Consider the following 25,820-nt stretch of genomic DNA (forward strand, 5'->3'; position numbering starts at 1 on the left):
CTTTGCCAGGCACATGATAAAAATTTTTGAGGATTACAGATGAATGATGGAAATTTGGCAAAGACCACCAAGACAGGAAATGCTGCGAGGTGGAGAGAAAGTAGCACTTTCTGAGTTGAGCATGTTAAATTTATCATCTCATTTCAACTTCACAACACTAGGAGATACATACCTTTACCTTTGTATTCCATAGATAACTAAGGCTCAGAGAGGTTAAGTCACTTGCTAAGGTCACACAGCTAGTAAGCACAAGCGTCAGGATTCAAACTCACCTCCTATACCAAACTGCCTCCACTACACCCTTACTGCATCTCCCACTGCCAGATAGGTATCTCACTGGAAAGTAACACGGGCTTGAGGAAAAGTTAAATGTGCCCATGAGTCTATTGGTCCTACTGGGAAGCCAACTTAGAGCCCCTCCCTTCGCATCCTGACTTCCTCTATTCTCCCTCTTTTTATTTTTTATTTTTATTATTTATTTTTCTGAGACAGGGTCTCACTCCATCACCCAGGCTGGAGTGCAGTGGCACGATCTCGGCTCACTGCAACCTCCACCTCCCAGGTTCAAGCAATTCTCTTGCTTCAGCCTCCATGCACAGCTAATTTTTTTTTTTTTTTTTTTTTTTTTAAGTACAGACAGGGTTTCACCATGTTGGCCAGGCTGGTCTTGAACTCCTGGCCTTAAGTGATCCACCTGCCTCGGCCTCCCCTACTGCTGGGATTACAGGCATGAGCCACATGCTCAGCCTCTCTTTTTAAAATCACTTTCTTTTTTAAAATATTTTTTTCTTTTTCTTATTTTTTTAATTTTTTTTTATAGAGACAGGGTCTTACCATGTTGCCTAGGCTGGTCTCAATCTCCTGGGCTCAAGTGATTCTCCTACCTCGGCCTCCCAAAGTGCTGGGACTACAGGCATGAGCCACGGTGCCCAGCCAGCTTCCTTTATTCTCTACCAGAACATCCCTCTACAATTCCACTTTACCTTACCATTAAATACACCCAACAAAGAGCACTTACTGTAAGCAACAAGTGAACACATCCCTGTATCAACACGTATGCCCTAAGTAAATGCTAAGACTGGCAGAATTAAGCAGTGAATGTTAGCAAACTTGAGTCACATCAACTTATCTAATGATGGGACCCACGTGGGGGCCAGTAAATCCAGCAGGAGCACAGAGGAACTTTAGTAGGAAGGCAGCAGACAAATGTAGGAAGGAAGGTAGGGCCAGATTGAAAAGGAGCTTCAGTGACAACAGAGAGTTGACTGATTAACACCTAAAACTTGAAAAGTGAAACCAACACAGATAGATTTGGGGTTAAGCCCAAGGAAGAAAGAGTGCAAGTTTTCTGGAGGGCTTTCATTCTTGCTTTTGTTTTTCCTGAGAAGCAATATTTCTTTGGAAAGAAAAGTCAGAGCTATTGAAATGGAAGCCTCTGCTGCTGCACAAATCTACCTAGAGGCTCACGGCACACAACATGGGTTTTTCTAAGAGAGCACCTATAAACAGGTCATATTTCTGATGCACTTCAATCTCCCAGAGCAAAGAAGAGATGTTATAACCTGGTGGGCATTTCACATGCATTTTTTTTCCACAATAGAGTTGATTCAAAAATAACTTTTCTGGTTGAAAGCCTAGTTTAAAAATACTGAATAGTTGGGTGCAGTGGCACACGCCTATAATACCTGCACTTTGGGAGGCTGATGTGGGAGATCACTAGAGGCCAGGAGTTTGAGTCCAGCCTGGGCAACATAGTGAGACTGCTGAGTTAAAAAAAAAAAAAAAGAAAAGAAAAAAAAAGAAGGGAAGGGAAGGGAGGGGAGGGGGGGGGAGGGGAGGGAAAGGGAGGGAACGGAGAGGAAAGGAAGGGAGGAGAGGGGAGGGGAGGGAAGGGGAGGGAAAGGGAGGGAAAGGGAGGGAAAGGGAGGGAAAGGAAGGGAGAGGAAGAGAAGGGAAGGGAAAGGAAGGGAAGGTGAGAGAAAAACAAATAGTTTAAGCCACTAAGCCAATGGCAGAATTGAGTGTGATCCTGAAGACTGCCATAGCTATCATCAAATGAATCATCAAAGAGAAGGCCACACACCCATGATCCCCTTCTCATGAGGCTGACAGACTGCCTGCTGACACTTCTAGCTTTTAAATTCTGAGACTACCAAGGAAGGAAGTCCTGGGAACGAGCCCTTCACTCCATTCCACTGGCACTGCCTTAGCGCAGCTCTCACCTCAGTTCCCTGACACCACCAGCCCCCTCCTCATGGCCTAAACTCTTAGTAACTTCAAGATCTTCAAACTACTGTCGTTGATTTGGCCATACAGGACCCTTGCTGAATGACACCCAGCCCGCCTCTCTAACATCATTTTCTCCTTTTCTGGTCGTCCCTCCCTTGGGGCGTGGCCCTACTTCATTGTCTTCATCAGTCAGGCATTTATTCCTCCAACACTTCTGGGGCATCTACTGCCTGGAGGGCCTATGCCAGGCACTGGGAACACCAAGGAGAATAAAACAAGCTCCTGCCCTCGTGTCCCGTGCAGTCCAGTGAACAGATATTTTAATAAGCCTAAGAACAGTAGACTTTCTACAAAGAAAGGGCCCTCTCTTCACACATAAGATATTCTCTAGCTTCCGGTTCGTTTGAACCTTGCAGGTATATCAAAAACAGTAAAAACTCAAAGCTGGCATGAAACTGGGGGAATGTATTGCTCCAATAGGGGACACTGGCTGGAAATTTGATCTCTTCCTAAAAGACTCAAGAAACTTTGTGAATACAGATCTAGGAGTTACTGAGGTTAAGGAAGGCTGGGAGATGGGCAGGCTAGAAGAGATGATATCAAGGAGGATCCAGGATCATTCCCCAACACACCCCAGATGCAAATCTGAGAGCAGCTGGCAGGCTAGAAAAACCACCTCTTTATGTCTCAATTTGCCTCTGCTCTGACTTTAGCCTTTCTTGAAACTACCCTGTCCTTTGCTGCAGTCTAGCCTAGCAAATAACCCAGCCATGGAAATTCCCTGTCCTCTAGGATTGCCAGCCGTCTGTACCCTCCGCAGCTTAGACCTAACTACTTACCACCTCCCGCTTGGTCCGGGGTCCCCAGTCCCTGCTGCCCAGTTACGGCTCCACCCCATAGACTATCAGTCTGCAGCTCTCCCGGCCTCTGGAAACCTCCCCATCATTTCTCATTGGGGAAATTATCAGTAGTGACCTCATAGATTATCTTGCAGTCCCATCTAGTTCCCCGAAATAATAATTTTTATTTAAATTCACCTCAGTGTGTTCCAATTCCTATCTCCATCTCCTAATTATCCTGCCATAGACTCAGCCCCCGGGTGTCATTGGCCCTGTGGCTCTCTCCTGCCTGGACACACAAGCCCCACTCCAGCAGATCCCTGCTGTATAATAGCCCCGCTCCGTCTCCCCATCCTCTTCCCCAATTCAGCTTCGGCAAATTATAAACTTTGTAATTAGAAAAGGGTAACGTGTTGCCAGGAATGCAAACATATTTAGTGCTCAAGCCCAGTGTTTTGTGCAGTTCTGGGCCCTGCTCCAAATTCTGGAGTGATGAGGAAAGACAAGGGGAAAGAAAGAAAACCTTTAATGAACCTGTAGTTTATGTCAGGAGTGTCTCCCTCATGATCTCATTTAATCCTCCCAAAGACCTGAGAATTTGGGTTCAGGTAACACGAGCTCAGAGAGGCCAAGAGATTTGCCCAGGGTCATAGCCCTGGAGAGAGAGGCAGAGTCAGATTCAAACCCAGGTCTCTACTTGGCTGTCTCTGCAGTCATATCTGGGCTTCCCCATATTATTACAGAACATCACATATTATCTCAGTCCGGCACCTGACAGGCTCAGCTAATAGTGTGATGAAATTCCTCACCATGCCTTTTCAACTGTTTGGCTTTCCTATTCAAATGACTCTTACATGTTTGGCAAGGAAAGATTTCAAATGTCAACGTTCGAAAAACTCTGCTTAAGCCATCAAAACTAGTACTGCCGGCCAAGCACAGTGGTTCACACCTGTAATCCCAGCACTTCGGGAAGCCGAGGCAGGGGTATCACCTGAGGTCAGGAGTTCAAGACCAGCCTGGCTAGTCCTATCTCTACTAAAAATACAACAATTAGCTGGGTGTGGTGGTGCACGCCTCTAATCCCAGCTAGTTGGGAGGCTGAGGCAAGAGGATCACTTGAACCTGGGAGGCAGAGGTTGCAGTGAACTGAGATCGTGCCACTGCACTCCAGCCTGGGCAACAGAGCGAGACTCTGTCTCAAAAAAAAAAAAAAAAAAAAAAGTACTGCCACAGTTGCTCATTGTAATTGCTGGCTAGATGGTAAGCAACTTGAGGACAGAGTCTATCTCTGACTCCTCTGTCGCCTATGTAGCAAGAAGCAGGACCTGGCACTGATAGGCACATAATAAATAGATTATTACCAAAGAAAAAGAAGAAGATTGCATTCCTGCACAACTGAAGCCAAGAATAGCGGAAACCCACACAGTCCATTGTGGCATCATTTAAACTGTCTGTGGATACTGAAATGAACTCCAACACTGCTATGTTTTGGAGTCCTGAATGGAGTAGAAGAAGTTGATGGGTGTAAGGGAGCCACCCAGCTGGGTGACAGGGAGAAGATCATTTTTTTAAAAGATGCATCTTCATTGCCCTCCTATTGCTAAATTGCCTTCTTACATAGACGGTTGTCAGATACAAGGAGGCGGAAAGAGGAATTTTTGAGAAGACCTGGCAGGAATATTTTTGTAGGCTCCTCAACAGCTACTAGACTCATCCTAGAAGCAGATGGCACATCACTGCAACATGCTGCATGAAGGACAATTCCTGCATCAGGCGTCATCCGGGGTCCACCCTCAGAGCTGTCTGCTGCTGTCATCCGGAGCCTTGAAACCAAATACATGATGTTTTCTGTGTTCCATGAATATGAAACTGTCATTAGCAAAATGATATTTAGCAACTTTCACCTCTGAAATCAACTAACATCATGTTGTTTTATTTTCAAGGGTGGGGGGAAACACTTTTCTCTTCATAATAAATCACAAAGCAATGATTCCCCCTAGAGATGTAAGAAAAAAGCAGTTATTTGCAAGCTGTTGTGCATACAAATAGAGGTAGAGACACATGAGTTTTTGCAAAATGCAGAGGGCTTAATGGTATCTGCTGGGGAATTTGAAACCAGCTGCTCAGACACCACTAGGTTTCTACTACATCAGGAAAGCTCCAGCTGTTTCCACTGGGATCACAGACGCGGGTGAGATTGTCGATATTGATGGGGTGCAGAAAACGTTACCCAAAAATATGGCACCTTGGAAATTGAGAAAACAGCAGAAGTAGGGAGGTCCCTCTGCCTTCTCAGACTCCCTTCTCCCCTGAAGCGGGCCACAGACGCTAGAATTCCACTTGCCTCTTCTTCCTTGATGCAGGCGATAAAACCTGGGAAAGTCACTCTCCGACCTTCTTCCTCGCTTCGCCCCCGAAGGCCCTCATGTGACAGGTGTCCTGCCCTATACCTCAGAGGAAGAACTGTCACACAGGATGTCAAGAAGAAACTGAACAGGCCTTGTTAAGTCCTCGCAGTTTATTACCAATAGAGCATGCTCTTTTGCCCTCCAATCATACTTCTGCATGACGGTCCATAAAAATACACAGATTCCCTTGTTTCCCTGGCTCATGATTTCTGGAGGTTCCTGTTTTAATATAAGTTTTATATAAAACTTATATTAAATAACTTGGTATGCTTTTATTTTGTTATTCTGTCTTTGGTTATGGGATGTCAGCTATGAACCTTCTGGTAGGTGAGGAAGGGAAATTATTTTTCTTCCCTACAACATCAAGCTGACCAAACAGACTTAGTAGATATTCCCCCCAATAAATTGACCCTTGGTTTGCAGGCGAACAAATTGTTTCCTTGGTGGGCACCACACAGACCACACACACAGGCCTTTTTCAGGTACAGGAACTAGAAAGAGTCCTTCCTAAGCCAGTTTTTTGCTCTTAACACATGATGCCTGCCACAAAGGAGTTCTTTAGTCTCACCTTTTTAGATATCTGACAGAAAAAAAAAACTGTTTTAAGACCAGGCACAGTGACTCACACCTGTAATCCCAGCACTTTGGGAGGCCAAGGTAAGAGGATCGCTTGAACTCAGGAGTTCAAGATCAACCTGGGCAACATGGTGAGACCCCGTCTCTCAAAAAAAAAACAAAAAACAAAAACCAAAAACCAAAAAGCCAGTCATGATGGCATGTGCCTGTAGTCCCAGCTACTTGGGAGGCAGAGGTGGGAGGATCACTGGAGCCCAGGAAGACCGCAGTGAGCTAGGCTTCTGCACTCCAGCCTGGGTGACTCAAAAAAAAAAAAAAATTAAAGAAAATTGCTCACAGTCCCATTTCACATCTTTCATGGAGTTATCATCTTGCCCTAAGTCTTAACCAAAACTCTCCCTTCTCACTCTCTCAAGACTCTCTGGAAAATACATATCCTTTGGGTTGGATCAATCTGCTTTTCTATTTGCGATGATGTGTCCAAATAAAATATCCTAACATCGAACATCAGCCTTCAAACTTCTCTGCTGATCAGGGGACCCATTTCCCCTCCTAAACACCTGCGATTTAAACGTGCTCTTTTATGTCATGTAATACAATCAAGTCAAGAGAAAACATAACAGGCACTAGGGCTAACATTTATATCCGATGAGGATATCAGTTAACAAACCAGAAGATAACTCCATTATCCTTTTAGTGGACACTCACCCCAAACCCCACTCATTCAAAACATTTTTATGACTATTAGCTTCCAAGTAGGCATTGCCCACAACGTCCTCAGATGGATGAGCTTCCTCAAGTCCCAAGCAAACTGCAAGTTTTTAAACCCAAAGAAATTCCTGAAGAGGTTTCCGACTTTTACTGAACTGAAATTCAAAATAGAAACCATAGTCAGGCCTTTGAAGAACAGCCCCATGTGGATGAGCACATCACCCATATATGACAATGCCATATATAGGGCTATATACATGAAGAACCTGCTGGAAGGGGGAGCTTCCTTAACTAAATACAGTAGTCATCGGCTGGGCATGGTAGCTCACGCCTGTAATCCCAGCACTTTGGGAGGCCAAGGCAGGGGGGATCACTTGAGCCCAGGAGTTTAAGAACAGCCTTGGATACACAAGAAGAACCTGTATCTTAAAAAAGAAAAATAGCCAGGCATGGTGGCATGTGCCTGTAGTCCCAGCTACTCAGAAGGCTGAAGCAGGAGGATTGGTTGAACCCAGGAGTTCAAGGCCACAGTGAGCTAGGATTGCACCACTGTACTCCAGCCAGGGCAATAGAGGAAGACCTTGTCTCAAAAACAAACAACCACCCACAACCACAACAACAACAACAACAACAAAAACAGTAGTTGTTTCTGGTGTAAAAAGATAATAAAATTTCAGGACCTCTCGTATGTATCAGGCCAAGGGGAAAAGTTAAGCCCTGGCAACTGACTCACATAACACAGCTGTTTTTCTCCTCCAGTATGTGACTGTTGCTTTCTGACCTTTGGGTTGAGATTTTATACATTAACTGAACTCTCTATTCTTTATTCAAACCTAGACTAAATGATGTTGGAGATAGACACCCTTGTGATTGTTGACTTTTGCTAGACACCCTTGTGATTGTTGACTCTCTGCAATAAAATGTTAAGCAACCCCTTTAGAGTATAATCAATAGTATAGCCAATCAAATCTTATATCTATGTTAGACTTTGTATGAAAATGTTGTTTTCCTGGGCAGGGTGTGGTGGCTCACACCTGTAATCCAAGCACTTTGGGAGGTCGAGGTGGGTGGATCACTTGATGTCAAGAGTTCGACACCAATGGTGAAACCCCATCTCTACTAAAAACACAAAAATTAGCCGGGCATGGTGGTGCGCACCTGTAATCCCAGCTACTCAGGTGGCTGAGGCAGGAAAATCACTTGAACTCGGGAGGCAGAGGCTGCAGTGCACCGAGATCACCTCTGTACTCCAGCCTGGGCAACAGAGTGAGACCCTGTCTCAAAAAAAAAAAAAAAAAAAGAAATGTTGTTATCCTACTCAGCACCTCCATTTTTGCCTAGATAAATGGTCCTCCTTTTTCCCCACACTAGGAGCACTGATCACCATTCTTTGGTGTAGCTCTGCTTTCCTGATGTCAGCCCTCACACTTTATGCTTGAATAAACTCTTTTAACTGGATCCTGAACTTTTTTGTTATTTTAGGTTGACACTAGAGAAAGGAATCACACGCATTGTACCAAGTCAACAAAGCTTTCTAGAAGAAAATGAGAAAAAAGAGGAAAAAGAGCAGCAGAAATAAGGATGGATAAACTTCTTTCTAAACAACAGTGAGTTTATAATCTTTTAGCACATGCTTATTTCAGAAAACAAAAACAGCAGCTCAGACGTCAGCATCAGATCAACCTGTATTTGAATGCAAGCAAAGACCTCATGCAAGTTAGGTCTTTCAACCTGTTTTCTACCCTCTCTCAGCCTCAGTTTTCCCATCTGTAAAAATTAGCTTACAAGGTGGTGGTAAGAAATAGAAGAAAGTATGTGGGCCAGGTGCATTGGCTCACACCTGTATTCCCAGCACTTTGGGAGGCCGAGGTGAGCAGACTGCTTGGCCCAGGAGGTTGAGACTAGTCTGGGCAACATAGCAAGACCTCATCTCTACAAAAAATTTAAAGATTAGCCGGGCATGGTGATTCATGTCTGTAGTCTCAGCTACTCAGGTGGCTGAGGTGGGAGGATCACTTGAGCCCAGGAGGTTCAAGGCTACAGTGAGCTGTGATCGAGCCCCTATGCTCTAGTATAGATGACAGAATGAGACTCTGTCTCAAAAAAAGAAAAAGAAGAAGAAGAAGAAGAAGAAAAGATAGTATAGATGACAGAATGAGACTCTGTCTCAAAAAAAAAAAAAAAAAAAAGGAGAAGAAGAAGAAAAGAAATAACTGGCCAGATAAGCACTGGTGGATGTGTGTAAATTTTTAAAAAAACCAAACACTACCTATTATCATCAACTCTCAACTCATTACAAATGTGGGTTAAATTTTCTTCTAAACAAAGAAATAAAGGCATCATCTTCATGCACCATCTAGTAGAATTTGCTACAATGCCTATTACAGTAGCACTTGTCCCAGTTGGCTATTGACAACTCAAAATGTGACTGGTGCAACCAAGGAACTGAGTTAAATTTTAATTAATTTGGATTTGTAAAATAAAACTGTAAATTAAAACCCTTAGCTCTCCAGACCAGATGGATTCCCTGTGGCTAATAGAGATGCTCTAAATTTAAAAGCAGAACCAGGTGGACATAGCGGGGTGAGAGGGATTAGTCCTGCGTGCCCTACCAGAGCCAGGGTAACTGCAGTTGGAAGCCTCCCAGCCCAGCCCACTTAGTAGTTTGAAATAAATATCTGACAGAGACTTCTCTTTTGGGGCTTGGAAACCACCCAACCAGGGCTCAATTATTTCAACTGATCAGAACTGAACAAGTTTGAATCCTTCATTTGCATACATGGACCTGATTGAGAACCTAGGCAAGAAGGTTTCCTGTTTAAGCAAGATTTTCTCCCTTTGGTCTTCTGAGAGCACTTTAACTTGTACTAAAGGCTGCGCCGAGAGAGAGAGGGGGAGAGAGAGAGAGAGAGAGAGAGAGAGAGCACTCTCCCTTCCTCCACAGATCTCATGGTCTTTTGTTTACAGATTTAACATATAGGAACTTGGCAAAAGTCCCCAGTTTGTTAGGACAGACCTCACACTAGACTCCAGGTCTCCATATTCCAGCACTTTTTCTACTGTACCCTCCATTTTTCTCAAAGAAAATGCCCAGATGAAGGAATCCAGATTATTTTTATTTTCACTAAAAGCAGAGGAAACCCAAGCTAAATGGTAACAAGATTGCCACATTTAGAATACTTTAAAATAGAAACTTAATAGTGTTTTTGAATAAAGATATAAAGGCATTTCATCACAAAGGCTTAAGCTGTTAACTTTTACAGTTATTTGCATTTAAATAGAACACTCTTGATGCTTTTCAAAATGCTTCAATACATAACAGGAATCCAGGTGGAGGGGGAATCCCCACCTTTTCATTTCAGTGGTACCAGGCTCATGCCTGCTGACCTCAACTATTCCAAAGGCTCGCCCTATTTGGTTCTGAATCACCTCGACCACAGGGGATGGCATAGAACCTGTGGAGACCTCAAGGGTGACTATGCAGTTGGACAGCCAGGCCAGGCCCCTACTTGGGGAAGTCCGCAAGGAGAAAGGCTTGTAGCTCAAGTTCAATCCTAAATCTTTACAGGAAAGCAAAGACTCTCAAAGGATGGCGTTTGTTCTGTACTCAATGGGCACTAGACTCACTAGAGGTTCTTAGGCAGGGAATTAACTGCTGGATTAAATAATGCAGTAATAAGGCTGTCATCACAAGCATTTACAAAAAGTTTACTCTGGTGGCTACTATGATACCTACCCAGCCCCACGAGCACACCCTTAGGGCTGGAGCCCTCACTCCCCAGCTGCTGGGAGTGTGGGTGGTCGTCAGTCCTTCCTAGGGGTTGCCTGAGAGTGAAGAGAGGGGCTTACCCAAGATCACACCTCTTCCCAGAGCAGCCTGAAGCCAATGACTAATTACTGTGGGGATAAAAAGGCCAGGCCCATTGGCCCAACTCAGGCCAACTCTACAACCTTTCCAGCTTCAGCACTCCCTAGAGTGATGAGACTGCAGCCCCACTTCTCTCTCTGGCCAATCCTGTTTCTTTCATCACCACCCCACCCCCACACACAGGTGTTGATCCCCAGAGCATTAATCCAGTGTGCTAATCTCCCTCTGCTTCCCAGGGAATCCAGGTAGCACAGATACCATGTGCCAGCCACTGTTCTCAGTTTTTATAGGTACTTACTCTTAGAGGTAAGTACTATTATTTTCATTTTACAGATAAAGAAACTGAGGCTAAACCGAGATCAATCATTTTTCCAAAGATACCCAGGTGGCCTTAGGAGATCTTGGGAAAAAAGAAGACATGATATTGGTAAATAAACATAATAGTGACTAATACGGAGTGAGTATTCAACTCATTCATTAATGTTTTTCATTCATTCTTCAAATATTTACTGAGCATCTACTATGTGCTAAGCACTATTCTTAGCACTGCAGATACAGTAGTGGACAAAGAACACAAAGTCCCTGACCCCACAGAGCTAACCTTCTAGTGCAGAAAAGGCAAGAAATATACAAATAAACAAGTAAATGCATATCTCATACGAGTGCTAGGCAGGAAAATAAAACAGGTCAGGGGAGACCAGAGGTGAATCGGGCAGGGATAGGACTATTTTATGTGGGGAAGTGAGGAAAGATCTCATGATCGGTGACATTTGAGTAAAGAAGAGAAAGCAGGGAGTGAGCCATGTAGATATTTGAAGAAACAGGATGTTGAGTAAAGGGGGCAAGCACAAAGTCAGAAACAGTGAAAGATACTGAACAGAGGTGACATGCTCTGGCAAATTTTAAAAGGATCACTTGGCTGCTGTGTTGAGAATAGATCTGATGGGGTTGGGGAGTGGGAGGCTAGGGACAAGGAAAGAGGCATGGAGGCCAAATAGGAGTCTCTTGTTATAACCCAGGCCATACATGGCAGTGGCTTAGACCAAGATGGTTAGTGATGGGAGTGGTGGAAATTGTCAGATCTATGCTGCAGGTAGATCTTCTGGATTTGCAGATGGATCCGATAAAAGGTGTGACAGCAACAAAGGAAAAGTCAAGGGTGAATCCCAGATTTGGGGCCTGAGCAGTTGGAAGGATGGATTTGCCAAGAACTGAGATGAAAAGGCCTGTGGGAGGAGCAGCTTTGGCTGAAGACGGGGCGGGATCAGGAGATAGGGAGTCATGGAAGTTAACCACTACAGGCAACAGAGTTCAGGGAGAAATGTCTCTGCACACTGCTTATGAAAAGAGAGTCTACAGCCAGGCTACCCAGAGTTGAGTCTCAGCTCTCATGCTATTAACTGTGTGACCTTGGGAAAAACACTGCACTTCTCTGGGCTTCATCATTCTCATCTGTGATGTCGGGAGAACATCTGCACTGACCTTATCAGGTCATTATGAAGCTTAAATGAGTAAACACATGTAAAAGTATCTAGAACAGTGGCTTCCATGCAATCAGCACCATATTAGTATTTTAAAATTCCAGTGAGGTTCCCAATGGATGTAACACTTGAGGATTTGTACATAGTACAAAGAGGTACCCAAAAAGGGTGTGATTCACTGGACTGGACACTTGCTTCCCAGAGAAGACAAAACCTGAGCTTGAGTTTGGAAGATGAAGAGGAGGGAGTCAGGTGGCTAAGGAAGTGGAGAGTGTGGGGGAGCATTCAAGACAAAAGGAATAGCATGTCCATTTTACTGAAAATACAGCCAATAATGCAGCAAACGCCAAACATAAAATGGTTATTTTATGACACATATATTAATCCTTTCAGATACTGTGAAATCCAGGATGTGTCCAAAGAGATGGAGAACAGCTTTCAGTTTTGTTTTGTTTTGTTTTCAGAGACAGGTTCTCCATCACCCAGGCTGCAGTGCAGAGGCACGACCATGGCTCACTGCAGTCTTGAACTCTTGGGCCCAAGCCTTCCTCCCACCTCAGGCTCCTGAGTAGCTGGAACGACAGGCATGTACCACCATGCCTGGCTAATTTTTTTGAATTTTTGGTAGAGATGAGGTCTCATTATGCTTCCCCGTCTGGTCTCAAACACTTGGACTCAAGCGGACCTCTTGTCTTGGCCTCCCAAAGCTGGAATTACAGCTGTGAGCCACCGTGCCAAGCCGGCTTTCAGTTTATTTATTCAAAATGAATAAACCCTAGTAGTACCATCTGACCTTCTCAGGCACCTGTCTTCACTGAGTTGGGCCGGGTCTGCTACCACTGACCACAACCATGTGAGACCCATATTGACATATTGGGACTCTTTATAGCCACCACTCAGTGGCCCCAGTGGACACCCCTATAGTTTCCTCTCTAATCCCCCAGGTAGATGCATTCAAAAAGTAATCAACAGGGATACAGCATTTGTCTCCCTTCTAGTTATATTTGAACATGTTTCAAGGCCATATGGCCCAATCAATATCCCTAAACTCTCTGTACCTTACTGTTCCTAGCAATTCTGCTGGAGAAATAACATTTCAAAGGTCAAAAGCCTTATTCTGGCAGAACAAACCTGCTTGATCTCAGTGAAATGGTCCACAAAGACCACAATCAGAAGTAAAGCATCAGATTCCCTCAGTGGAAACCTTACCTTTTGGTAAATTATCAAATACCAGAACAATAGGAATAGAAAAGGCTTGAATGCAATAGGAGAAGCTTGAAGGGATGTGAGATCAAAGCATTTCCTGGACCATTTAATGCACCTTAGCTATATAAATATGGAAGGTATTAAGCAGGGTAACAGATAGTTCAGAAGAAAGCCAGACCCTGAACTTTAGGAGGTCTCTCTGCGGGGCAGTCCACATGAAGACCCTCAGCCTGCAGGCCCAGCCTCACACAGCCCCCAGGCTGTGGGAAGTGCACTTAACTAGCCAGGGTGCCATGCTGTCCCCACAGCGGTATGTTTGCTGCCTCCTCATCATCACACAGGCCTGAGATTAATAGCCTTCAGCCCAGAATAACCCTCCAAGTCCTCATCTCCACTGTGTACATCCAGAAATTTCCATTAAGCCTCTGTTCCATTTCCTGGCTTTCCCACCCGCCCCCCGGGGCCCTGAAACCTCAGTCCCCTGATGGTCTCTCTCAGCTCCTACTACCTGTGATTCTGTTTCAACAACGACAGGCTTGGGAACAAACACAAAGGAGCACCACTGCCCACAACTGGGATCTCAAAGCACTTGCCCTATCCCAAGACACCTGAGGGCCTAACATCTGCCCAGAGGCACTGTGTTTTAGAAAAGCAGCATTTAACAAACAGAAGCCCATGACCCACTCTCTCCCACTCCAGGCAGGTGGCTCTCAGGGAGAAAGAAGACCTCATGTTGTTTGCCACCTGTCCCCCCATTACCACCACCAAGATTCTGGTCCCCAGAGCACACTGGCCTGGAGGATTGTTACTCTACCTGTTAAACCTGGGTCCTGCCCCCTTAGACAAGCCTCACTGCCAGTCACTCCCTAATTTTCATCCTTCCCCCAGGGAGTGATGGGTACAGCTAAGAGTCAAACAGTATTTTCCAAAAATTCTTCCCCTAAGACTTATTGAGGTTTACTCTCTATAGTTTACATGATTTTTTTACGTGTTTATAGAGCTGGGCATAGTGGCACACACCTATAATCCCAGCTACTCAGGAGGCTGTGGCAGGAGGATTCCTTGAGTCCCAGAGTTCGAGCCCAGGAGTTCCAGTACAGCCTGGGCAACATAAGGAGACCCCATCTCTAAAAAATAAATAAGTAGACTTTTTAAGTTTTAAGTATTTATATTCACAATAAAATTGTATAATATTTGATAATACTGAATATGCTGTTTCAAACTTTAAATACGCATGCAAAACCACACACAGGAGATTCTGCCAGTCCTAAAGAGGCATCTCCTAGAAGCCCAGAGTTGCTGTTGTTTATGGCCCTGCCCCCAGATCAGCTGCACACATACAGCAACAGGACTCTGGGTCAAGGCCAAGTTCACCACATAGCTTTAACAATTATCATTAAGGTCTCCAGCCATTCTCCCTGGGCAAGAGCACCATGGCCAGATTATTGCTTTCTCCATATCATCTAGGCTTACCCCTCCCATTCCCCTTCTCATTTGTTGTGGCCTGGGCCCAGTTATCCAAAGCAGAACCCCTTTTACTCATTAAGGTAACATATTCTGCACAAACATAATACTCCATTTTAACAAATGTACTCACTTCCCTCCAGGAGACCTCCAAACACACACCTACACAAACACACACACACACACACACACACACACACACACGTGCTTCTTGGTTGAAAACCAAAAGCTGTCATTGAGAAGAAAAAGCAATGGGAAAAATACATTCAGTGCCAAAGGTAATGACTTTGTTTTAATAGGCCTTGGTGCCTTGATGAAAGCATTTTATTTAAAATGTTAGTATATTGTGAAATATTTCAAATACAGAAATTTGAAGAGAAAATGATTGACATAATGAACCACCGTGAGCTCACTGCCCAGCTTTATCTAGTCTTAACATTGGCTTCATTGGCTTTTTGCTCTCAAAACAAAGGAAGCACTACAGATAAAAACTGAAGCGCTGGTGCAGACATTTTTCATCTGGCTCCTTTCTTTTCCTTGCCAGAGATTCACCAGTTTTTATATTTTCCTACATATTAATGTGTTCATCAAATAGATTTTGTGTATTTTGTTTGTTTGTTTGTTTTGAGACAGATTCTCGCTCTGTTGTCCAGGCTGGAGTGCAATGGCATGATCTGGGTTCACTGTAACCTCCAGCCTCCCAGGTTCAAGAGATTCTCCTGCTTTAGTCTCCCGAGTAGCTGGGATTACAGGGGTCACCCAACATGCCTGGCTAATTTTTGTATTTTTTGTAGAGATGGGTTTTCACCATGTTGACCAAGCTGATCTTGAACTCTTGACCTCAGATGATCCACCCACCTTGGCCTCCCAAAGTGCTGGCATTACAGGTGTGGGCCACCACGCCTGGCTGCATATTTTTAAAATTTTATATAGCAAGTATCCTTGCTTTTTAGCACAACATTATATTTTAGAGATTTTGTTGTAACATATATGTAGTTGTAATTAATTTATCTGAACTGCTATATAGTATTCCTGTGGATAACGCTCCTTACTTATCCATTCTTGTCTTTACAGTGATTTAGGGTTTTTGTTTTGTTTTGTTTTGTTTTTTTTCCTATTAAAAACAATGATGGCCAGGTGTGGTGGCTCATGCCTGTAATCCCGGCACTTTGGGAGGCTGAGGTGGGCGGATCACCTGAGGTCAGGAGTTTGAGACCAGCCTGGCCAACATGGAGAAACCCCATCTCTACAAAAAATACAAAAACAGGTGTGGTGGCGGACCCCTCTAATTCCAGCTACTCAGGAGGCTGAGGCAGGAGGATCGCTTGAACCCGTGAAGCAGAGGTTGCGGTGAGCCGAGATCATGCCATTGCACTCCAGCCTGGGCAATAAGAGTGAAACTCCGTCTCAAAAAAACAACAACAACAACAACAACAGCAACAATAATCACAGCATTTCTTTTTGTTAATGGGTGTTGATTCTCTGAGAAGTACGGTAATTTGATTTGATAAGGCCAGCCTCACATCTGAAACAGGGCAGACGGGTCTTTCTGACCTTGAAGATCAGCATCTATGGGCTACAGGCTGCCACAGCCGACAGGCTGAGCAACAGAGGAGCAAAATCCCCATGGCCCTGGAAGTGGGTATAAACCTTCCCCTGCAGCAGTGCTGTTTGTGAAGTGTCTGTCACAGGGCCCAGCATGTTGCTGGCACCATGTGAATAGCAGCCATCATGATTATCACCTGCCTGATCTCCCTGCTTGGCTAGAATCCCAGCCCTCCCCTTTAAGCTCACCTCACAGTGGCACTTTTACTCATTAACAGGTCGAAAGGGCTATCACTCATTTTAGTGCAATTTCACCCCAACAAACCTATGTAGGCACATCCTGTTCAGCAAGCAAAAAATTTGCTTCACATATAAATAGAGGATAATTCATAACTTTGTTGATTTTTCTTCCTCTCCGTCTTTGGTGTTTATCCAGGGCATATGTGCTGAATCCACCTGCCTTTAATTGTGCCTGAAGAATCAAGGTCGGATTTCCTAACATGGCGTCAAGGGCCCTTCCAACCAGCTCAGCCACTCTTTCCATCTTATATCCAGCCATATCCCATAACTGGCCTCCCAATCTGTGCCTTCCTTCATAGTGCTGGCCCTGCATATCCAAGGGCTGTCCAATTAGCCTATAAAACCTAATTCAGATGTCACTTCCTCTCCAAGGCCTTGGCGAGGAGAGGCCAGACCCACGTAGACATAATACATCACTCCTACATTTATGTTCCTGTCACCTTTTCCACGTAACTCTGCAATGCAGTAGCACTTAGCAGCATCTTATTTTAACTGTGTGGACATGAGCCCCTCTCGCACTCTAGACTCTGAGCACCTTGTTGTTTTCATAAATTATTTTATCCCCGGGCCTTGCCTTGAAGTATAGTGGAGTGAATAAATCTTCCACAAACACATCAAATGTGATTTTCTTCCATGACTAATTTCTAGCAAGAAGAAGAGGATTTCAGGATCTTGGCCTGTGTGTGCTATTGATTTATTTTTGAAAGAAGACTCTTGTAGCAGCCAATCTTTAATAAATTATTATAAACACAAAGCCTTAAGCACTTAAACACTTTACCTTGTATGGACATTTTTCCTGCCTGCAGAATTTTTTTTAAAGAAAAAGAAATATTTTGCTCTAGTTGTAGTAGAACAGAATTGCAGAACCCCAGCCTTTCCCTACGTTCTCTGATCCTGATGCTGATGAAAAGTGTACATAGATAGCAATAACAACACAATGATGGCAATTACACCAGGCAAGCTTCACGTAGGACTTGCTATGTGTCAGGCTCTGTGCTGTGTTAGCTGTACTTTTGCATATCTAACTGGCTCACCAACCTATAAGGTGGATACCACCACTATTTACATTTTGGCATTGAGAGAACTTAGAGGGTTTAAGTAATGTACCCAAAGTCACACCCTGAGTAAATGGCTCAGCTGCTTAACCCTAGAGCCTGAACCTTTAGCCATTCATTAATTAGGTTATACCACACTGCCATGAGAGAAACCAAGCTTCATTTTCAAAGCAATTTTACAATGTGTTGCTTATTTCTCACAACAACCCTAGGAAGTTGCATTAACCCAGGTAAAATGCCCATCTCCCCATTTTATAAGTTATGTAGCTATGGGTCAAATAATTTATGTAGCTAGGCACAGTGGCTTACACCTGTAATTCCAGCACTTTGGGAGGCCGAGGCGTGCTGATCACTTGAGGCCAGAATTTCGAGACCAGCGTGGGCAACACAGTGATACCTTGTCTCTACAAAAGTTACGAAAAGCTGAGATCCGGCCACTGCACTCTAGCCTGGGTGACAAAGCAAGACTCCGTCTCAAAAAAAAAAAAAAAAAAAAAAAAAGTTACGAAAATTTAGCTGGGCATGGTGGTGCATGCCTGTTGTCCCACATAATCGGGAGGCTGAGGTGAGAGAATCGCTAGAGCCTGGGAGGTCAAGGCTGCAGTGAGCCAAGATCGCACCACTGCACTTCAGCCTGGGTAACAGAGGGGAACCGCATCTCAAACAAAAAAACAGAGTTTACATGACATGCTCAAAGATCCATGGCTAGTCATTGCTGAATCAGCCAGGGCAGGCTAGGCTATGCTGTGGTAACAAGGAGCCCCAATATCAGTGACTTAAATAAGTAAGAGTTTATTTCTCCTTCGGGCTGTATATCCACTGTGAGCCTCCCAGGCCCTGCTCCATGCCTTCATCTTCATTCTGATCCTGGATATTGCCAGTCATCATGGCCGAGGAAATGAGAATGTGACAAATTATGTGCTGATTCTTAGACACAACCATGTAGACACAGACCATTCCACATTCACTTCATTGGTCAACCCTAGCCACATTGCCACACTTGAATTCAGCTGGGGAAGAAGAATCCTCCATGATCCTTCCACAGAGAGGGACACCAAGTAGTGCAGCCCACCACAAGGAGTAACAGCATCAGGACCGAAACCCAAAGATGCAACCTCCCTTGAAGTCAGTGAGTTGTCCCAGAGTAATGAATTTGTCTCCTTCATGCCTGCATTCCTCATGGGTTTCCTGAAAGAATGAATCCTTGTCTAACGTATTCTCCAGAGCCCCAAGGTGCTTCATCTGAATTTATCAGAAATTCATTTCTACAATTTTCCAGAAAGTTTCAGAGTGAGGACAAGGTAATCAAAACATATGTATACCTAAGACTCTGCAAATCCACTCAAGAGATTTACCCAAGAGAAAAGAGTGCATGTGGCCACCAAAAAGACATGTACAAGAATGTTCACAGTAGCTTGATTCATCATTGCTCCAAACTGGAAGCAACCCTACTATGCCCAGAGGAATAATTCTGACATTATCCAAAAGGAAATAAAGCTCCTGAGGTCCAGAGACATGAGCAGGCTGACCCAAGGTCACACCTTTATGGGGCAGAGCCGAGGGAGAAGCTACATATTCTCAAGCTATGCCCATTGCTCTGCCCATCACCCCTCAAGACATTGAGCCAGAACTCCCTGCTTCTCTGCCTGTCCTACTCTTTCTGCTCAGCTGAAATACTGTCTTCTGCTCCCTAAGTCATCTAGGACACTAATCACAGCTGCCCTTGACTGATCCCAGCTGATGCTGCATAAATTCAATTCCCTCTTCCCTGGCACCATCGAATCCAGCATCCCAGTTCCCTGGCCAGGTTCCTATTTAAAAAAAAAAAAAAAAAAAAAGCTCTATACCCTGGTGATTACCTATCAAACAGAAACAGGTTTGCAATGTCCACATTTACCCTACAAAAATACGATAAAAACGTTGAGTCTTTACGGTTACAACTTAGATTTGGCATACCTAAACATGATGGAATATGTAGGAAAAAATAATATAATCTTTTTCTGGACTGCTGTCCCTGAGACAATAAACATATTTATATCATTTAAGTCTATTCCAGTTATCTCTTTTGTGCTTATTTTACAAGCACTTCACTTGAAAATTAGTCCTCATGTTAATATAAATGGACAGATATGAAAGCTGAGTGCTTTCTAGAATGAGAATGTGAGACAACTTTGAGAAGATGAAAGCTGCTTTCAGAATGGCAAAATGTCCTTGTGGTTCTCTCACATATTTGGATGTCTTCAGAGGCCTTCAGATTTTAAAAAATGCATGGTGTGGGCCTGCTCTGAGATCTGCCTCTCGATTAGGTCTGGCAAGTTAAGTCACCATCTGTTCTGCTCCAAGAAAGAGAAGGAAGCACAGACGGTCTGGATCATCCAAAGGGGGTTCCCTGGCTCTGATTTTGTTTTTGTTTTTGTTTTTTTAAAACATCCAACTTGGGCAATGTCAGGGCAAAGCAAAGTTAACACTGCTTCATTGGAAATAAGAGGCTAACCACACAGGCCAACATCAGCCAACAGGTACATTTTTCAACAACTGTTTGTTGAGGTACTACTATGCGCTGGAGCAAAAGGCAGGTGTGGTAAACATCCCCTAAGCAGGTCGTCTCCTTCTCCTCCTGAAACGCTTGCAGGGGCTCCCTCACATCTTGCTGCCATCTCAGGCTCACCTCTCCTGAATCCCTAACTCACTGACTTCCAAGAGCTGAAGCGGGCACAATACTGAGCAAACAAAGATAGATGCCCAAGAGACAAATGTCGAACTGAGTCAAAGGGACCACTGTGGATTAACAGACAGAAAACAAATGAGTAGACAGATTTGTGTCTCCTTTTTTCACTTCAGAGAGGAAACACTGGAAAAATAATCCATGGTGTGAGAGCAGCCACAGCCTGCAAATGACTGGTTTGAATTGTCCAAGCCAATGTACTGCATCCATCCGGCCAGCCTCAGGAGCCTGCACAGCAGGTGCCTGGAAAAATAGCGCAGCTTGGTTTCAAGCTATGAGTCACACGTCAGTCCCTAAGGTCTGCATCATAAAAAGAAGCTACTGAAAGTCATTCATCTGTCCACTGCGAGCAAAACTCTGTGAATTTTTAAAATGGGAAAAATTGGAGTGAATTCCCTTTACCTTGTGAAATAAAAGAAAATGTCACCTGCCTTCTCCTTTACTTCTCCATCCTTTTTTAAACGGAAGAACTATGTCAGCCATTTTAAAGCCATATTAGGAGCAACTCAGTGGCTGTTGTTCATAAACACTTCAAGAATATCACATTTTTTCATACACTACTTCATTAATTTCTCATCATATCCCTTGTGAAACCCATATTGATATGATCTCATTTTACAGATGAGGAACTTGAAGTCTAAAGAGGCCAAAGTGACTTCCAAGACTGACCTCAGACCTCATGACAGAAACACTAGACTCAAGAAGTCCTATTGACAAAGAGTTAGAGACAGGAACAGAAATCCTAGAGAGGAATTGAATTCAAGAAAGCATAGAATTGTATGGCAGCCAAATTTATAATCAAATGCAAGAGTGAAATGAAAATTCTTTTAGTCATTCAAGGCCTGGGCTTATTACACAAAGACACACTTTGAAAATAATTTTTAGGAAAAACAGTGCCACAAAAAGAGAAAATCAATTCCTTCCTACTAGGCATAGAAGGAAAAGTGAGTAAATATGTTAACAAGGTTTATTTTGTAAATAAGCAATGACTTTTAAAAATGTGTAAAATCCTAGAGCTAAAGATATGATAGTGGGCAGGAGACAGAGAGACCAGCATGAGGTAAGAACATGCTAATATATTCACTTTGTTTGGTGGAAGGTCTGGAATCTAAGGGTAACCACCAGAAAAGTAAAACTCAAACTTTGAAACTTATTAAATAAAATTTAATGTATCCAGTGGAAAATAGGAAGAGAAAAATCTTTATAAAAGATGCGCAAAATTTTTTTCAAAAAGAAAATGAGATAGAGTAATAAATACTAATGTAATAACTAGTTAATATAAAAGGTCAAATAACTGATTGAAAGATGATATTTTCAGATCGTATTTTGAAAAATATCCAGCAAAATGTTGTCTATAAGAGACGTATTTAAAACAAAAGTAGTACATGGAGAGGTTATGCAGGAGAAAAATTTTGCACCAGACATTTGTTTCAAATGGCAAGATAAATTGTACTTGAGCTACCACAGTAGGGGAGAGAGACTCTGATATAGAGCTGAGTTCAACTCCAAAAGCAGCAGAGACAACCTGGGATTTACAGCCAAGGAACAGACAAGGGGGTCAGTGGGTAGAAAATTACTGAGAGGAACTTGGTTAGGTATCAAGAGTAGAGAGATTTTTGCCAAACTGGCTTAACAAGATTCTTGTTAAAGGTTAGGCAAGTATTTCGATATCAAGGTGGGGGGATTAATAACCTGATGATATATCAGGGGTGGAAGGGTTCTCTCTAAACTATCTTAAGAGGATTCTTCACTAGAGCTGGGCTCAGCAGGCCAAAGGCAAGATCTAATTGAGAAGATTACTAGGAGCCTGAACAAAGTTTGATTAAAGAGAGAGTGTTTGAAATTGAAACTAAAAATACAAAAATCAGCTGGTTGTGGTGGCGAGGGCTTGTAATCCCAGCTACTCAGGAGGCTGAGGCAGAAGAATCGCTTGAACACGGGAGGCGGAGGTTGCAGTGAGCCAAAATTGCACCATGACACTCCAGCCCAGGCAACAACAGCAAGACTCTGTCAAACAAAACAAAACAAAAATAAAAAACACCCCAAAAAACGCCAGGGTAACCATCTTAATATCAGACTAAATAGAATTTAAGGTAAAAATTATCATAAGGACAGAGGTATGATAAATAATGGTAGACAAAACACTAGATCAAGAAACTATAATGATCATGAACAAAATCCTCTAAATAATATAATATCCAAATACACAAAGCAGCATTGATAAAACTACAGAGAGAAGTAGATAAATCAACCATTGTAGCTGGAGATTGTAGTATTTCCTTCTCCAAAAAACATAAATAAAAGAAAAGTCATGTTATATAAGAACTATAAAAGTTTGCGTGCATAGGTGTATTGACAACATATTGAACATTTGCAAAATTCTACAATGTACCAGAAGCTTCATAGAGATTATGTCTCTGACCATAAAACAGGAACATTAGAAATCTACAACATATGTCTGAAAACTAGGAAATGTTCTGTCTTTGGCAGAAAGAAGAAACAAAAATGAAAATTTAAAGATCCTTAGAACAGAATGAAATAGAAGGCACTCCAAGTAAGTATTTATGACTACAGATAAATACTAATTACCAAAATCCTACCACAAACATCATGCTAAATGGGGGAATTTTACATGCATTCACTTTATGATCATGAACAAAAAAATAATGTGCACTTTTACCACAACTATACAGCATAGTACCGGAGGCCCTCAAGAAGACAATTATGCAAGAAAAAGAAATAAAGGAAAAAAAGAAAACACTGAAAATGAAAAGGTATAATGATCACTATTGATGAATGATATGACCACTTACACAGATCATTCATATAGATGTAATAATCCAAGTTAGATAGACAAAAGATAAACATAAATCAATAGCATTTCTCTTTATCAGTAATAACAAGAAAATATAATGTGAAATAAGATAAAATAGCAATAAAATCTTTAAAATATCAAGGAATTTTTCTTCTTTTGAGACGGAGTCTTGCTCTGTCACCCAGGCTGGAGTGCAGATGGCTCACTGCCAGCTCCGCCTCCCAGGTTCACGCCATTCTCCTGCGTCAGCCTCCAGAGTAGCTGGGACTATGGGCACCCACCACCACGCCCGGCTAATTTTTTGTATTTTTAGTAGAGACAGGGTTTCACCATGTTAGCCAGGATGGTCTTGATCTCCTGACCTTGTGATCCACCCGTCTTGGTCTCCCAAAGTGCTGGGATTACAGATGTGAGCTACCGCGCCCAGCTGGAATTTTTCTAAAAGGAGTGAACAAGCCCTTTCCAGAGAAAATCTGAAACTCTTTCAAAGAATGCTTTTAAAAGACTTGAACATATAAAAAGACTTACCAAATTTATGTATGAGATGACAACATGATAAAGAAGGGATTTTCTTATAATTAGATTGTATTGGTAAGGTACTTTGGAGAAAACTGACTTTTTTATAATGTCAGAAGTATCAAAGTACATATATACATGTATATAAAAACATGGGTAGATCTTTCAAAATAGCACTGTGTGAAAAAGGAAGAAACAAAACGTGGTGCAATGCCATCTATGTATATAAAATACATAAAAATAAAACAATACATATATTTTATGAATATACATAAGTGGACTTACTAAACATGTTGGAATGGATGCCTATGAAAGGACGTAAATGGGGACGGAAGTGAGAGGAAAAAATGACCAGAATAACACAAAATACAAGGCATTTTTCCAAGGACTAATTATGACAGTGTGCCATGAACAAAATGTGATCTATAAAAAAGTAAGAGGTGGGAAAAAAAATGACATTTGGAGAAAAAAAAAAAACTGATGTAGATAGAAAATAGGATGTATGGCCGAGCTCATTCCTGTAATTCCAGCACTTTGAGAGGCCAAGGTGGGTGAATCACTTGAGGTCAGGAGTTTGTGACCAGCCTGACCAACATGGCAAAACCTGTCTCTACTAAAAATACAAAAATTAGCTGGGTATGGTGGTGCACACCTGTAATCCCAGCTATTTGGGAGGCCAAGGCTAGAGAATCACCTGAACCCAGGAGGCGGAGGTTGCAGTGAGCTGAGAGTGCAGCATTGCACTCCTACCCGGGTGACAAGAGCAAAACTCCATCTCAAAAATAAATAAATAAATAAAAATAAGGGAGAAAATAGGATGTACATACATCCTCAAGAACTTAATATTAGAAGCTACTAGGCCATGAGAACAATAATAAAGAAAACCTGTAATAGTTGATGGGGCGTAAAAATAAGTGCGTTCAGATTAATCTTTTTCAAAAAAGCAGGCCCTAAGTAACCTACACTATTCAAATGACATATTCATGTTCAAAATAAGGAACATTCAGGCCGGGTGCCGTGGCTCATGCCTGTAATCCCAGCACTTTGGGAGGCCGAGGTGGGTGGATCACAAGGTCAGGAGATCGAGACCATCCTGGCTAACATGGTGAAACCCCGTCTCTACTAAAAATACAAAAAAAAAAAATTAGCCAGGCGTGGTGGCATGTGCCTGTAGTCCCAGCTACTCTGAAGGCTGAGGCAGGAGAATGGCATGAACCTGGGAGGCGTAGCTTGCAGTGAGCTGAGATCTTGCCACTGCACTCCAGCCTGGGCGACAGAGCAAGGCTCTGTCTCAAAAAAAAAAAAAAAAAAAAGGAATACTCTTTTGTCTTCCAAGTTCTCTGGACTGGAGAGGGTAAGCACATATTCTACAGACAGACCCCTTCCTGGGTTCTTTTTTGGCCTTGGTAGAAGGCAGGTTGTATTGTAGATCTCCAATTATACCTCTTGGTATATTTTCCTATAATTATTCATTTTAAAATAAGGTAACTATAGGAAAACTTACTGATAAAAATAAAAGAAAAATAATTAAATGAAAAAATAATATATAGTCAATACAATATGTTTGGCTTTTAGTACCAAATTTCTTAGTAATACATATTTGGATATTTTGAATATGAGATAGTTTCATTATAATTCTTATTTTGTTTATTGTGGCATTGTACTTGAAATTAAACCCAAATAAAGTGAATCAAAGCTAGTCTATTTCAATTATGTGGTTCAGTTCTTTCTTCAAAAGGACCAAAACACCATGCTTAAAAGAAATATAGTCAGCATCTGAAAAACCACAAATCCCAAGTGCTGCTTCCTAGTAAACGAATATAGAAAAATATTCAATTAATTATTATTTAACTCAATAAAAATTATACAAATCTACTTATTGCAACAAGGAAAACAATGGTATATGTTGCCACAATTAAAAAAAAAACATAAAATCGAATGAATTGAAGATTGTCACTATTTTTCTAAGGCATCAAGTAGCACTTGACAGATGTTATCCTACAAGCCACAAGAAGCTTTACTGTGCTGAAGTATTTTAAAATGTTGCATTATATATTAGAATGGGGTGACTTCCAGAAAACT

The 25,820-nt window shown here is 42.6% G+C and overlaps 1 protein-coding gene across 2 annotated transcripts in view; it reads right to left on the minus strand.

The window, feature by feature from the left end:
- SV2B (synaptic vesicle glycoprotein 2B) overlaps positions 1–25,820 on the minus strand; it is a 167,758-nt gene that overhangs the window by 67,060 nt on the left and 74,878 nt on the right. The window lies entirely within an intron of this gene.

Source organism: Macaca thibetana, chromosome 7 (assembly GCF_024542745.1).
Source record: "Macaca thibetana thibetana isolate TM-01 chromosome 7, ASM2454274v1, whole genome shotgun sequence".
Classification (NCBI taxonomy): Eukaryota; Metazoa; Chordata; class Mammalia; order Primates; family Cercopithecidae; genus Macaca; species Macaca thibetana.